Source organism: Oncorhynchus clarkii, chromosome 3 (genome assembly GCF_045791955.1).
Source record: "Oncorhynchus clarkii lewisi isolate Uvic-CL-2024 chromosome 3, UVic_Ocla_1.0, whole genome shotgun sequence".
Classification (NCBI taxonomy): Eukaryota; Metazoa; Chordata; class Actinopteri; order Salmoniformes; family Salmonidae; genus Oncorhynchus; species Oncorhynchus clarkii.
Genome location: NC_092149.1, coordinates 78093428 through 78106671, shown reverse-complemented (window position 1 = coordinate 78106671; position 13244 = coordinate 78093428).

Below are 13244 nucleotides of genomic sequence, written 5' to 3'. Positions count from 1 at the left end.
AACCCCCCCTTCACCCCCATCCCCATCTCTCTGCTCCCTGCAAATGTCTGTGACATTACATTGTCTGTCTGTGAGTGGGGCTGTTGTGACCCACATATCAAACCGGCACTTCCACACTCACTAACTAGTCCATTTCCTCCAGTGTTGTAGTAAAATTACTGTGGTATAAATACATGAGATAGGAACTTGAAGAGCCTGTTCTGAAGAAACATAGCTATGCTGCTACCAGGCTGCCTCACCCATTTCCCCATCCCTCCATCTCTCATTGGATGAAATTCACCCACTTCTGTGCACGCACATAGTCCCGATGGAGAGAAGAAACGAGGCAATGTTACAGACAGATGAAAGAGAGAGGGAAAGACGGAGAGAGCGAGAGAGGGAGGGGGTGAGAGAGACAGCAGTGCATTCTCACAGTTGATTATGCTCCCCAAGAGCCCTTTATCTGTTCAGAGATGAAAAGGTGGTACTTTAGATTTGTATATTTTTATTTAACCTTTATTTATACAGGGAATCCAAATTGAGACCAGGGTCTCTTTTTCAATAGTGCCCTGTGTTACAACAATCAACAATCGCATCAGCTTAAATGGATAAAGTTGCATACAGAGCAGAAATTCTATATAGAGTCAAATGAATTAGATTTTACAAGTTCACTCCACAATGAACAGGTCCTGTATTAAAGTCTTAAAGTGACATTAACCAGGACGTCAAGCTCTAATGCATCCCACTGGGCACACACTGGTTGAATCAACGTTGTTTCCACATCATTTCAATGACATTACGTTGAACCAATGTGGATTAGATATTGAATTGATGTGCCCAGTGAGGGATAATTCCTTCCTTTGAGTAATCACTGATATAAAGTGCATGGATAGGTGTAAAGTTTCTAATGGAAACTTTGCTTTTATCAATCCACTTGTGTTAGATCAGTGATTACTTCAAGGCAGGGAGGAAGGAATGATGGATGGATTTAAAGGACAGTAGAACTCTTGATTTGTGCAGTTCATTTGTACATGTGTACTCAACACAGGGCCTGGATTGGCACAGAGTAGGCTTATGACTAGGAGGATGTCACACAGAGATGACAAGGCCACTGGCTGACTGTCTGGCTGACTAACTGGCTGATTGACTGACTGGCTGATTGACTGACTGGCTGACTGACTGGCTGGCTGGCTGGCTGGCTGACTGGCTGATTGACTTGACTGACTGCCAAACAGACACGCTGGCTGGCTGGCTGACTAACTGTCTGACTGGCTTTCTGACTGTCTGGCTGACTGGCTGGCTGGCTGGCTAACTGACTGACAGACAGACACGCTGGCTGGCTGGCTGACTGCCAAACAGACACGCTGGCTGGCTGGCTGACTAACTGTCTGACTGGCTTTCTGACTGTCTGGCTGACTGGCTGGCTGGCTGACTGACAGACAGACACGCTGGCTGGCTAGCTGGCTAACTGTCTGACTGGCTTTCTGACTGTCTGGCTGACTGGCTGACTGACTGACAGACAGACACGCTGGCTGGATGGCTGACTGTCTTGCCAGGTCACAGTTGTAAATGAGAACTTGTCCTCAACTGGCCTACCTGGTTCAATAAAGGTGAAATAAAAAATAAAAATATGATACAGATCAGGATTTTGCTCTATTTGCTGCTAGCCTGCACTCCTTCCAGGACCCCAGGAAGAAAAGCTACGGCTTTATGCAACAGCTAATGGGGATCCAAATAAACTACATCAACAGTCTGAATCTGAGCATCTCAGTACTAGCTACACAATCAATGTGTAGTAAATCTATGGCTGTGTTTTTAGACATCCACTGATTGGTGGAGGATACTCACATTGATTCACTCTATCCAATGAGATAACAGAATACTGTTTGGTGTACTTAGATCACTTCAATGCACTCTAGCCAATGAGAATGCAGATTACAATTCAGGCAATAGAGAGAGAATAGCCCTCTTCTTCATCAGGTCAATATATGGTTGTTGGGATACACAGACCTGCAATGATTTGAGAGTAGCAGTGTATGTGCTTATGGAGAATTAGTATGTGTTTGAGTCACCAGAAATCTCATTATTGATACATGGAACCGTTTGTTGCATCCTTTGTGCTGTGAAAACGTCTCACTGATAGGGTCAACAGAGAACATCAATGTCCATTAGAAGACAGTATATCCAGTCAGACATTCTGTTCACCTCCCCATAACCATATTAATTCATTCAGGCCTGGTCAAATGCATTCTGATCGACATTTCATATTTAAACACCACGCTATCATATGCCCACCGATTTTTTTTCTCCCTCATTAATTCTGAATAGCTTTATAGCTGATTAAGGATTGTGTTTTGTCAATTGTCTAATTCGACTGAATTGTGTAATGTAACGAGATTGTTTTGTCATACATTTAGCAAAAATATAGTCTACACAATGATCAAATTGTTCTCCATTCTCGTCAAGTAGAGTAGCACAATGCGCATTGTTTCGAGCGCCATAATTATAATCGAGAAATGGTGCAAAATGACGGATCAAACAGCCTACCTTTGATCACTGCGACTCACAATGCCGTTGATGTTGAGTCTCGGGTGGCTTGTCCTGTTATCATTACAAGACGTATAGGAAGACGCACTGTCCACGGCAAACACACATTCCATCGCCTCCTTCCATCCAGGATCCACCCAAACCAAACCACTTTGCTTTTCTCAATCGGGAATCAAGACATGTGCTGTGCAGTCGCCTGCTGACGCGCAAGGCGCGGACCGGTCCGCTGGTTTAAAAGTGTTGATTTGAAGAGGAAAATCGATTTGTCGATTATAATTCTTAATTTAGTTAGCAAGCACACCTAATATTGAAAAAACATATCGAGACGAAATCGATACATGCCGACAATAAAGCAAATAATTCCAAAGGATATAGCCTGTGTCATTAAATAACCCTCATTTGCTAACCATCTGAAACGGAATAAAGTGAGAATGAAACTGATCTTCCCACAATGTTCTAGCTCTACCTAGGCAAAAGTCAAAAGATATAGGCCTCAGTCTGTATGGATAAGCAACTAGATTGGGCCTAAACACATCTTAACAATCACCTCTACAATATATTCAATGTATTCAGTAGCACTATAGCCTAGCCTACATGACGTCAATAATAGCCTGTTCTTTAGACATGCTTACCTACTTAGGCTACCATGTGTAGAACATGTTCATGTGTTTTTCAACCATATGGAGATTGGTACCCTGCCTGTGTCACATACACACATTATGTTCTTCTACCTTCATGTGGACCAAAATCCTATTTTCCCTCACCCTAACCTTAACCCTAAACCTAACCACTAACCTCTTACCCTAACCCTAATTCTAACCCTAACCTTAACCCTAAACCTAACCACTAACCTCTTACCCTAACCCTAATTCTAACCCTAACCTTACCCCTAGACCTAACCACTAACCTCTTACCCTAACCCTAATTCTAACCCTAACCTTACCCCTAGACCTAACCACTAACCTCTTACCCTAACCCTAATTCTAACCCTAACCTTACCCCTAGACCTAACCACTAACCTCTTACCCTAACCCTAATTCTAACCCTAACCTTAACCCTAAACCTAACCACTAACCTCTTACCCTAACCCTAATTCTAACCCTAACCTTAACCCTAAACCTAACCACTAACCTCTTACCCTAACCCTAATTCTAACCCTAACCTTACCCCTAGACCTAACCACTAACCTCTTACCCTAACCCTAATTCTAACCCTAACCTTACCCCTAAACCTAACCACTAACCTCTTACCCTAACCCTAATTCTAACCTTAACCTTAACCCGTGAAACTAACTCCTAACCCTAAACCTAACCACTAACCTCTTACCCTAACCCTAATTCTAACCCTAACCTTAACCCTAAACCTAACCACTAACCTCTTACCCTAACCCTAATTCTAACCCTAAACTTAACCCGTGAACCTAACTCCTAACCCTAAACCTAACCACTAACCTCTTACCCTAACCCTAACCCTAACCTTAATCCGTGAACCTAACTCCTAACCCTAAACCTAACCACTAACCTCTTACCCTAACCCTAATTCTAACCCTAACCTTAATTGTAACCCTAAACTTAAAATAGCCTTTGTCCTAATGGGAAAAATCCCCACGAGGGAGAATTTTCCTTTTCATACAATCCTTTTGGGGATTTTAGGTCCCCACAAGGATAGAAGAACCAACACACATACACACACACACACACACACACACACACACACACACACACACACACACACACACACACACACACACACACACACACACACACACACACAGAGAGAGAGAGAGAAAGAGAGAGAGATATACATACATTCATACTGTGGGATACTCAGACAGACAGAGAAGAGAACTGTAACAATAATAATGTAATTGACATGTAGCAAGACTGTATTACTTCCAGTAGATGGCAGCATTGTCATAGTGTTTACTATATTTGCAGATTCACTCAGGAGCCTCTCACAGTGCAAAAGTGAACATTTAAGAGGAAGGACATGTGCAAATACACACACACACACACACACACACACACACACACACACACACACACACACACACACACACACACACACACACACACACACACACACACACACACACACACACACACACAATCCAAATGTTCATATTGCAACAGCTCCTCAGACAGTAATTTTGTATTGTAGATATGTCATGGCAGAGTAGTTGTGTAACAAGGTGTTGCATGATGCACTGTTTTATTTGTGTGATGTAACTGCCTTCATCTTGTTTGGACCCCAGGAAGAGTAGCTGCTGCCTTGGCAACAGCTAATGGAGATCCTTAATAAATGCAAATACAGTAGGCATCCCATTATGTATTTTGCATAAAGGTTGTTATATCACCATCTCCCTGTTCATGGAGAAATCTACAGTATGTCGTCTTGAGATGTAGTTGAGAGAAGTAGATACTTTGATGACATACCACTGATCTATGGTATTTCTGAATGACAATCTAGTGTTACTCTGTTTACATGCTCCTGACCTGACACAGTGATGTCAGCTAGTTGACCATGTCTCTCTCTCTCTCTCTCTCTCTCTCTCTCTCTCTCTCTCTCTCAATTTAATTACAGTTTTTCTCAATTGCTAAAACACAATTTCTGAAACCTTGCTCCATTTCCTGAAAACATTAAACACAAAACCTCATCTTCAAGCACTATTTACATAACCTCTGACTCCTCTTGCAAAATGAAACATTCGCCTCAAAACAGTTTTACCTGTGCTCAAAGTCAAACACTGCTCTCAAATCATAAACAAAGTGATCAAAATGATATACACTCTCAAGCAGTCAGTAAACAATATACCGAAAAATAGAAAACACATTGTTCAAAACCTACAATTCTCAGGGAGAAGTACATTTTTAATCTAAAAAAATATTCATATTTTTCCGTCATTGTCTTTTGATGAACGAAAACATGTTCTATCATAGTAGCTCAAAATTGATCAGAAATTACTACTCTGCTTTGCTCTATGAAATTTAGTTTTTTGTTCTTCCTCCTCCTTGTACCCCTATTTTTACAGTACTGTACCCTGCATCTCACAAACTTGTCCTTTGTCTCTGTGATACTGTAATTCTTGTTCTTTGTTGATATGAACCTGCAACCAGTCAAAATCTATTGAGCCGTCAGTACTGTTAATAAATGGAAAGCACAATGTTTAGGGCCATACACATTGTACAGTATACAGCCTACAATGCACTGTACTACAGTATCCATTCTCAGACTTCTCCTTCCCACCTTCAACAACCTGTTTGCTCTCTGAACTGGCTTATATTGGTTGTCGCATCATTTGAAACAGGTTAAATACATTTTGAGTGGTTGTGTTCAATCAATGACATATGTTCTCTATTTGTATTTGATTGTTGCCACTTGTGTTTACCAGTATGGATGACATGTGCATTAGAGTGCAGAATGTGTTTTGAGAATGAGAATGTGTTTAGAGTTTTGCTGAAAAGTCTAAGTGAGATCTGCAAATTGTGTTTTACCATGTGAAATGGTTTAAGGTATTGACAACAGACTGCATAATTAGCTAAATGAGTCCAGGCAACTGAGAACTTTGTTCAGCCAATGGGTTTTAGTGTTTTAGCGATTGAGAAAAACTGTAAATCAAAAGAGTTGTATTGGCAAGGGAAACGTGTTTACATTGCCATAGCAAGTGAAATAGATAATAAACAAATGGGAAATAAACAATCAGAAATGAACAGTCAACATTACACTCACAAAGGTTTCAAAATAATAGATACTCTCTCTCTCTGACTCTCTCTCATTTAATTCAATTAAAAGAGCTTTATTGGCATGGGAAACATATGTTTACATGGCCAAAGTAAGTTAAATATACAATGAACAAAATGGAAATAAACAATCTAAAGTTAACAGTAAACATTACAATAACAGAAGTTTGAAATAATATAGACATTTCAGATGTTATATTATTGGCTATGTACAGCATTGTAACAATGTGCAAATAAATAAACAAATAAGGTTGTATTTACAACGGTGTTTGTACACCACTGGTTGCCTTTTTCTTGTGTCAACAGGTCACAAATATTGCTGCTGTGTTGGCACACTGTGGTATTTCACCTAATAGATATAGGAGGTTATCAAGATTGGATTTGTTTTCAAATTCTTTGTGGATCTGTGTAATCTGAGGGAAATACCTTGTCTCTAATATGGTCATACATTTGGCAGGAGGCTAGGAAGTGCAGCTCGCTTTCCACCTCAGTGGGCAATGGCGGCCTCTCTTGATAGCAAGCAGTACATAGTCAAAGCTTTTCTTCATATGGGTTTCGTCACAGTGGTCAGGTATTCTGTTACTGTGTATTCTCTGATTAGAGACAGACATTCCAGTTTGTTCAGTTTTTTCCAATGTGTAAATTAATTATATTTTTGTTTTGCCATGATTTGGTTGGGTCTAATTGTGTTGCTGTCCTGGGGCTCTGTGGGGTCTGTTTGTGTTTGTGAACAGAGTCCCAGTACCAACGGGCTGAGGGGACTCTTCTCTGGTTCATCTCTCTGTAGGTGAGGCCTTAGTTATGGAGACTTTGAGAATCGCTTCCTTTTAGGTGGTTGTAGAATTTAATTGCTAATTTCTGAATTTTAATGATTAGTGGGAATCATCCTAATTCTGCTCTGCATGCATTATTTGGGGTTTTACGTTATACATGGATGGTGTGTTTGCAGAATTCTGCATGCAGTCTCAATTTGGTATTTGTCCCATTTTGTGAATTCTTGGTTGGTACCCTAGACCTCACAACCATAAAGGGCAACGTGTTCTCAGTTCTCTAACCTCCTCCCTATATGCCATCTCATCGTTGTCGGTAATCAGGCCTACCACTGTTGTGTCTTCAGCAAACTTATTGATGGTGTTAGAGTCGTGTTTGGCCACACAGTCGTGGGTGAACAGGGAATATAGGAGCAGCCTAAGTACACACCCCTGAGGGGCCCCAATGTTAAGGATCAGCGTGCAGATGTGTTGTTGCCTACCCTTACCACCTGGGAGCGGCCAGTCAGGAAGTCTAGGATCCAGTTGCAGAGGGAGGTGTATAGTCCCAGAGTCCTTAGCTCAGTGATGAGCTTCGTGGGCACTACAGTGTTGAACGCTGAGCTGTAGTCGATGAACAGCATTCTCACATAGGTGTTCCTTTTGTCCAGGTGAGAAAGGGTGGTGTGGAGTGCGATTGAGATTGTATCATCTGTGGATCTGTTGGGGCGGTATGCGAATTGGCGTGGGTCTAGAGTGTCCAGGAGGATGCTGTTGATGTGAGCCATGAACAGCCTTTCAAAGCACTTCCTGGCTACCGACGTGAGTGCCACGGGGAAGTAATCATTTAGGCAGGTTACCTTCGCTTCCATGTGCATAGTGTCTATGGTGGTCTGTTTGAAACATGTAGGTATTACAGACTCAGTCAGGGAGAGGTTGAAAATGTCAGTGAAGCCACTAGACAGTTAGTCATCATGCTTTGAGTACACGTCCTGGTAATCTATCTGGCCCAGCTGCTTTGTGAACGTTGACCTGTTTAAAGCTTTTGTTCACATCGGCTAACGAGAGTGTTATCACACAGTCATCCAGAACAGCTGGTGCTCTCGTACATGCTTTAGTGTTGCTTGCCTCGAAGCGAGCATAAAAGGCATTTAGATCGTCTGGAGGCTCACGTCACTGGGCAGCTCGTGTCTGGGCTTCCCTTTGTAGTCCGTAATAGTTTTCAAACTCTGTCACATCCGACGAGCGTCAGAGCCGGTGTAGTAGGATTCAATCTTAATCCTGCATTTATGCTTTGCTTGTTTGATGGTTCTTATAAGTGTTTCTACGTGTTTCTAAGTGTTTCTTATAAGTGTCCGGATTAGTCTCCCACTTCTTGAAAGCGGCAGCTCTAGCCTTTAGCTCGAAGCGCATGTTGCCTGTAATCCATGGCTTCTAGTTGGGATATGTACATACAGTCACTGTGGGGATGACGTCATCGATGCACTTATTGATGAAGCCGATGACAGAGGTGGTGTATTCGTCAATGCAACTGGATGAATTCCGGAACATATTCCAGTATGTGCTAGCAAAACAGTCCTGTAATGTAGCATCCGCTTCATCTGACCACTTCCGTATTGAGCGAGTCACTGGTAATTCCTGCTTCAGTTTTTGCTTGTAAACAGGAATCAGGAGGATAGAATTGTGGTCAGATTTGCCAAATGGAGGGCGGGGGAGAGCTTTGTACGCATCTCTGTGTGTGGAGTACAGGAGGTCTAGGATTCCCCCCCCCCCCCCCCCCTCTGGTTGCACATGTAACATGCTAGTAAACATTTGGTAAAACTGATTTAAGTTTGCCTGCATTAAAGTCCCCGGCCACTAGGAGCACCACCTCTGGATGAGCATTTTCTTCTTTGCTTATGGCCTTATAGAGTTGGTTGAGAGCGGTCATAGTGCCAGCTTCGCTTTGTGGTGGTAAATAGACGGCTACTAATAATACAGATGAGAACTCTCTTGGTAGATAGTGTGGTCGACACCTTATCATAAGGTAATCTACCTCAAGACATCACGCACCAGCTGTTATTGACAAAAAGACACACACCCTCACCCCTCGTCTCACCAGAGGTAGCGTATCTGTTCTGCCGGTGCATGGAAAATCCCGCCAGCTCTATATTGTCCGTTTCTTCGTTCAGCCACGTCTCGGTGAAACATAAGATGTTACAGTTTTTAATGTCCCATTGGTAGGATAATCTTAATAATAGGTCATCAATTTTATTTTCTAACGATTGCACATTAGCAAGGAGAATGAAAGGCATTGGGAGTTTACTCGCTCACCTCTGGCTTCTCAGAAGGATCCCCGATCTGCATCCCCTTTTCTGGCGACTTTTCTTCATGCAAAGGCGTGGATCGTTCCAGTGAAAGCAGGATATCCTTCTCGTCGGACTCATTAAAGGAAAACGTTTCTTCCAGTCCGAGTAATCGTATTTCTGATGTCCAGAAGTAATTTTTGGTCATAAGAGACGGTAGCAGCAACAAGTTATCTGTGGTGCTGATGTTTAGTCTGAGGTATGTATCATTTTTTGTGCGCTCTAGGGCAACAATGTCTTGGTGTAATTTGTATTTGTGGTCCTGCCAACTGGACCTTTTTTGGAACACCATTATTTATGTCTTACTGAGATGAACTGTCAGGGCCCAGATCTGACTGAATCTGTACAGAATAACTAGGTTCTGCTGTAGAACCTCCTTGGGTGGGAACAGAAGCACCAGATCATCAGAAAACAGTATACATTTGACTTCAGATTCTTGTAGGGTGCTGCAAACTGTTCTCGCGCCCTTGCCAATTTGTTGATATGAATGTTGAAGAGGGTGGGTCTCAAGCTGCATCCCTGTCTCACCATCCAGCCATGAGGAAAATATATATATATATTTTGTTTTGCCAATTTTAACCATCTGCTCACTTGTTGTTTGTGTATATGGGTTTTATAATGTCATATGTTTTACCACAACACCGCTTTCCATCAATTTTAATAGCAAGACCCTCATGCCAAATTGAGTCACATTTTTTATTTTTGAAATCAACAAAGCATGAGAAGACTTTGCTTTTGGTACGTTTGTTTGTCAATTGCGGTGTGCAGGGTGAACACGTGGTCTGTCATTTGGTATTTGGTAAAAAGCCAATTTGGCATTTGCTCAGTACATTGTTTTCACTGAGGAAATATACGTGTCGGAGGTTAATGATAATGCAGAGGATTTTCCCGAGGTTGCTGTTGACCAAATTCCACGGTAGTTATTAAAACTTTTTGGGGATAGGGGGCAGTATTCGGAAGTTTGGATGACTGAGGTGCACAAAGTAAACTGCCTGTTGCTCAGGCCCAGAAGCTAGGATATGCATATAATTGGTTTTGGATAGAAAACACTCTGAAGTTTCCAAAACTGTTAAAATAATGTCTGTGAGTATAACAGAACTGATATGGCATGCGAAAACCTGAGGAAAATCCATCCAGGAAGTGGGACATTTTTGATGTGTGTAGTTTTCAATTGCCTGCCTTTACAGTATGTAATGGGTCAATATTGCAGTTCCTATGGCTTCCACTAGATGTCAACAGTCTTTAGACATTGTTTCAGGCTTGTTTTCGGAAAAATGAGGAAGAATGAGACCATTTTGTACAATGAACCAGAGCTGGTTTGAGCGCATGACCGATTGCGCGCCGTTCGTTGTTTTTCCTTTCTATTGAATACGCTATTGTCCGGTTGAAATATGATCGATTATTTAGTCAATAGACAACCTGAGGATTAATTATAAACATCTTTTGACATGTTTCGACAAACTTTACCGGTACTATTAGGATGTATTCGTCTGCCTGTTGTGACCGCCTTTGAGCCAGTGGATTACTGAAGAAAACGTGCCAACAAAACTTAGTTTTTGGGACATAAAGAGGGACATTATCGAACAAAACAAACATTTATTGTGTAACAGGGACTCTTGTGAGTGCAACCAGATGAAGATCATCAAAGGTAAGTGATTCATTTTATCGCTATTTCTGACTTTTGTGACTCCTCTACTTAGCTTGAAAATATTTGTATGCTTTTGTAAGCTGGGCGCTGTCCTCAGATAATCGCATGGTATGCTTTCGCCGTAAAGCCTTTTTGAAATCTTACACAGCGGCTGGATTAACACGTTTGACACTTTGTATTTTCATGCATGTAAAATATTACTGTATCTGTAATTTGAATTTGGCTCTCTGCAATTTCACAGGGTGTTGTCGAGGTGTGCCGCTAGCGGGACGCCTATCCCTAAATGAACCTCTCTAGGGTACGTGGGACGCTAGCATCCCATCTGGCCAACATCCAGGGAGATTGCAGAGCGCCAAATTCAATTACAGAAATGCTCATTATAAAAATTCAGAAAACAAAACATATTTTACATAGGTTTAAAGATGAACTTCTTGTTAAACCAACCACAGTGTCATATTTATAAAATGATTTTCGGCGAAAGCATACCTAGCCCAGAACATACCTAGCCCAGAACATAGCCCAGTTGACAAATTATTACAAACAGTAACCAGCCAAGCAGAAGCGTTACAAAACTCAGAAATAGAGATCAGATTAATCCCTTACCTTTGATGATCTTCATATGGTGGCAATCAGAAGACATTCATTTACACAATAAATGTTCCTTTTGTTCGATGAAGTCTCTTTATATCCAGAAACCTCCGTTTTGTTAGCGTGTTTTCTTCAGTAATCCACAGGCTCAAACGCAGTCAAAACAATCAGACTAAAAAATCCAAATTGTATCCGTAAAGTTCATAGAAACTAATATAAACATGTCAAACGATGTTTATATTCAATCCTCCTTTTTTAGCCTAAATGATCTATAATATTTCAAGTGGACAATGACGTCGTCAATATAAAAGGTAAACAAATAATGCATTACAAAACAAACAAAAAAAACGACTTCCTGAATGGATTTTTCTCAGGTTTTCGCCTGCTAAATCAGTTCTGTTATACTCACAGACACTATTGTAACAGTTTTGGAAACTTGAGAGTGTTTTCTATGCAAATCTACCAGTTATATGCATATCATATCTTCTGGGCACGAGTCGCAGGCCATTTAATTTGGGCATGCTTTTCATCCAAAATTCCAATTGCTGCCCCCTACCCTAGAGAAGTTAAGGTTGACTTTGTTTCCACTTTTGTGGATTGGGGTGATCAGTCCTTGGTTCTAAGTATTGGGGAAGACGCGAGAGCTGAGGATGATGTTAAAGTGTTTAACTACAGCCAATCTCTCTCTCTTGGTCTCTCTCGATTCAATTCAATTCCATTTTTCAGTTCAAAGGGTTTTATTGGCATGGGAATCATGTTTAAATTGCCAAAGCAGGTGAAATAGATAATAAACAAAAGTGAAATAACAATAAAACATGTACAGTAACATTACACTCACAAAAGTTCCAAAGGAATAGAGACTATCTATCTTTCTCTCTCTCTCTTTCTGTCTCTCTCTCTCACACACACAGACACGCACACACAACCCCCTCCCCCCACACTTGCCATGCAGAGCGAGATACCAAGTGGGCATGCATGCTTGTCTAAATTGGCATCGCGCCCACATGTCGAATGTACCCATCAAACGCGTTCCACGCCGTTGGCCGGGCACATGCATTCTGGTCACGTTCCGTGGCACCCACACGGCACGTTACGCTTCTCGCACACTAGTGAGAGAATTAATTTCCCCCACCATTATTCCACAGATGTTTGCTTAGATTCCTTCTTTCCCTCCTGATGGAGAGAGTTGGATACTTGACATCACTCACCACGAGAGCAAACCGAGTAGGCTAGAGAAGAAGAAAAATTAAACACTGAATCTGAATATATTGAAATAATTGAGCATAATTGAGTATTGGTTTAAAAAAAACTTTCTTTACTGGTTTGTCAAGAGTAAACACACTGATGTTGTAGTAGAATGTGGTCAAACCCAGGCCTTGGCCTCTCTACAGAGATGTTTCCAGAGAGATGTTGGGTGTGTCAGGAGAGACCAGGCACAGGAGCACGCAAACACATGCACACTCGCACACACACACATGAATGCACACACTCACACTTGCACACACAAATACAAACACACACACATCAACATTGAAGCATTACGCTCAAACAACCTCAGCCTTTCAAAGTCAGGGTGAGCCTCTATCTCACATTTAAATTATTTCAAGGCCTTCAACCCCCCCCCCCCCTCCCCTTCTATCCCTCTCTT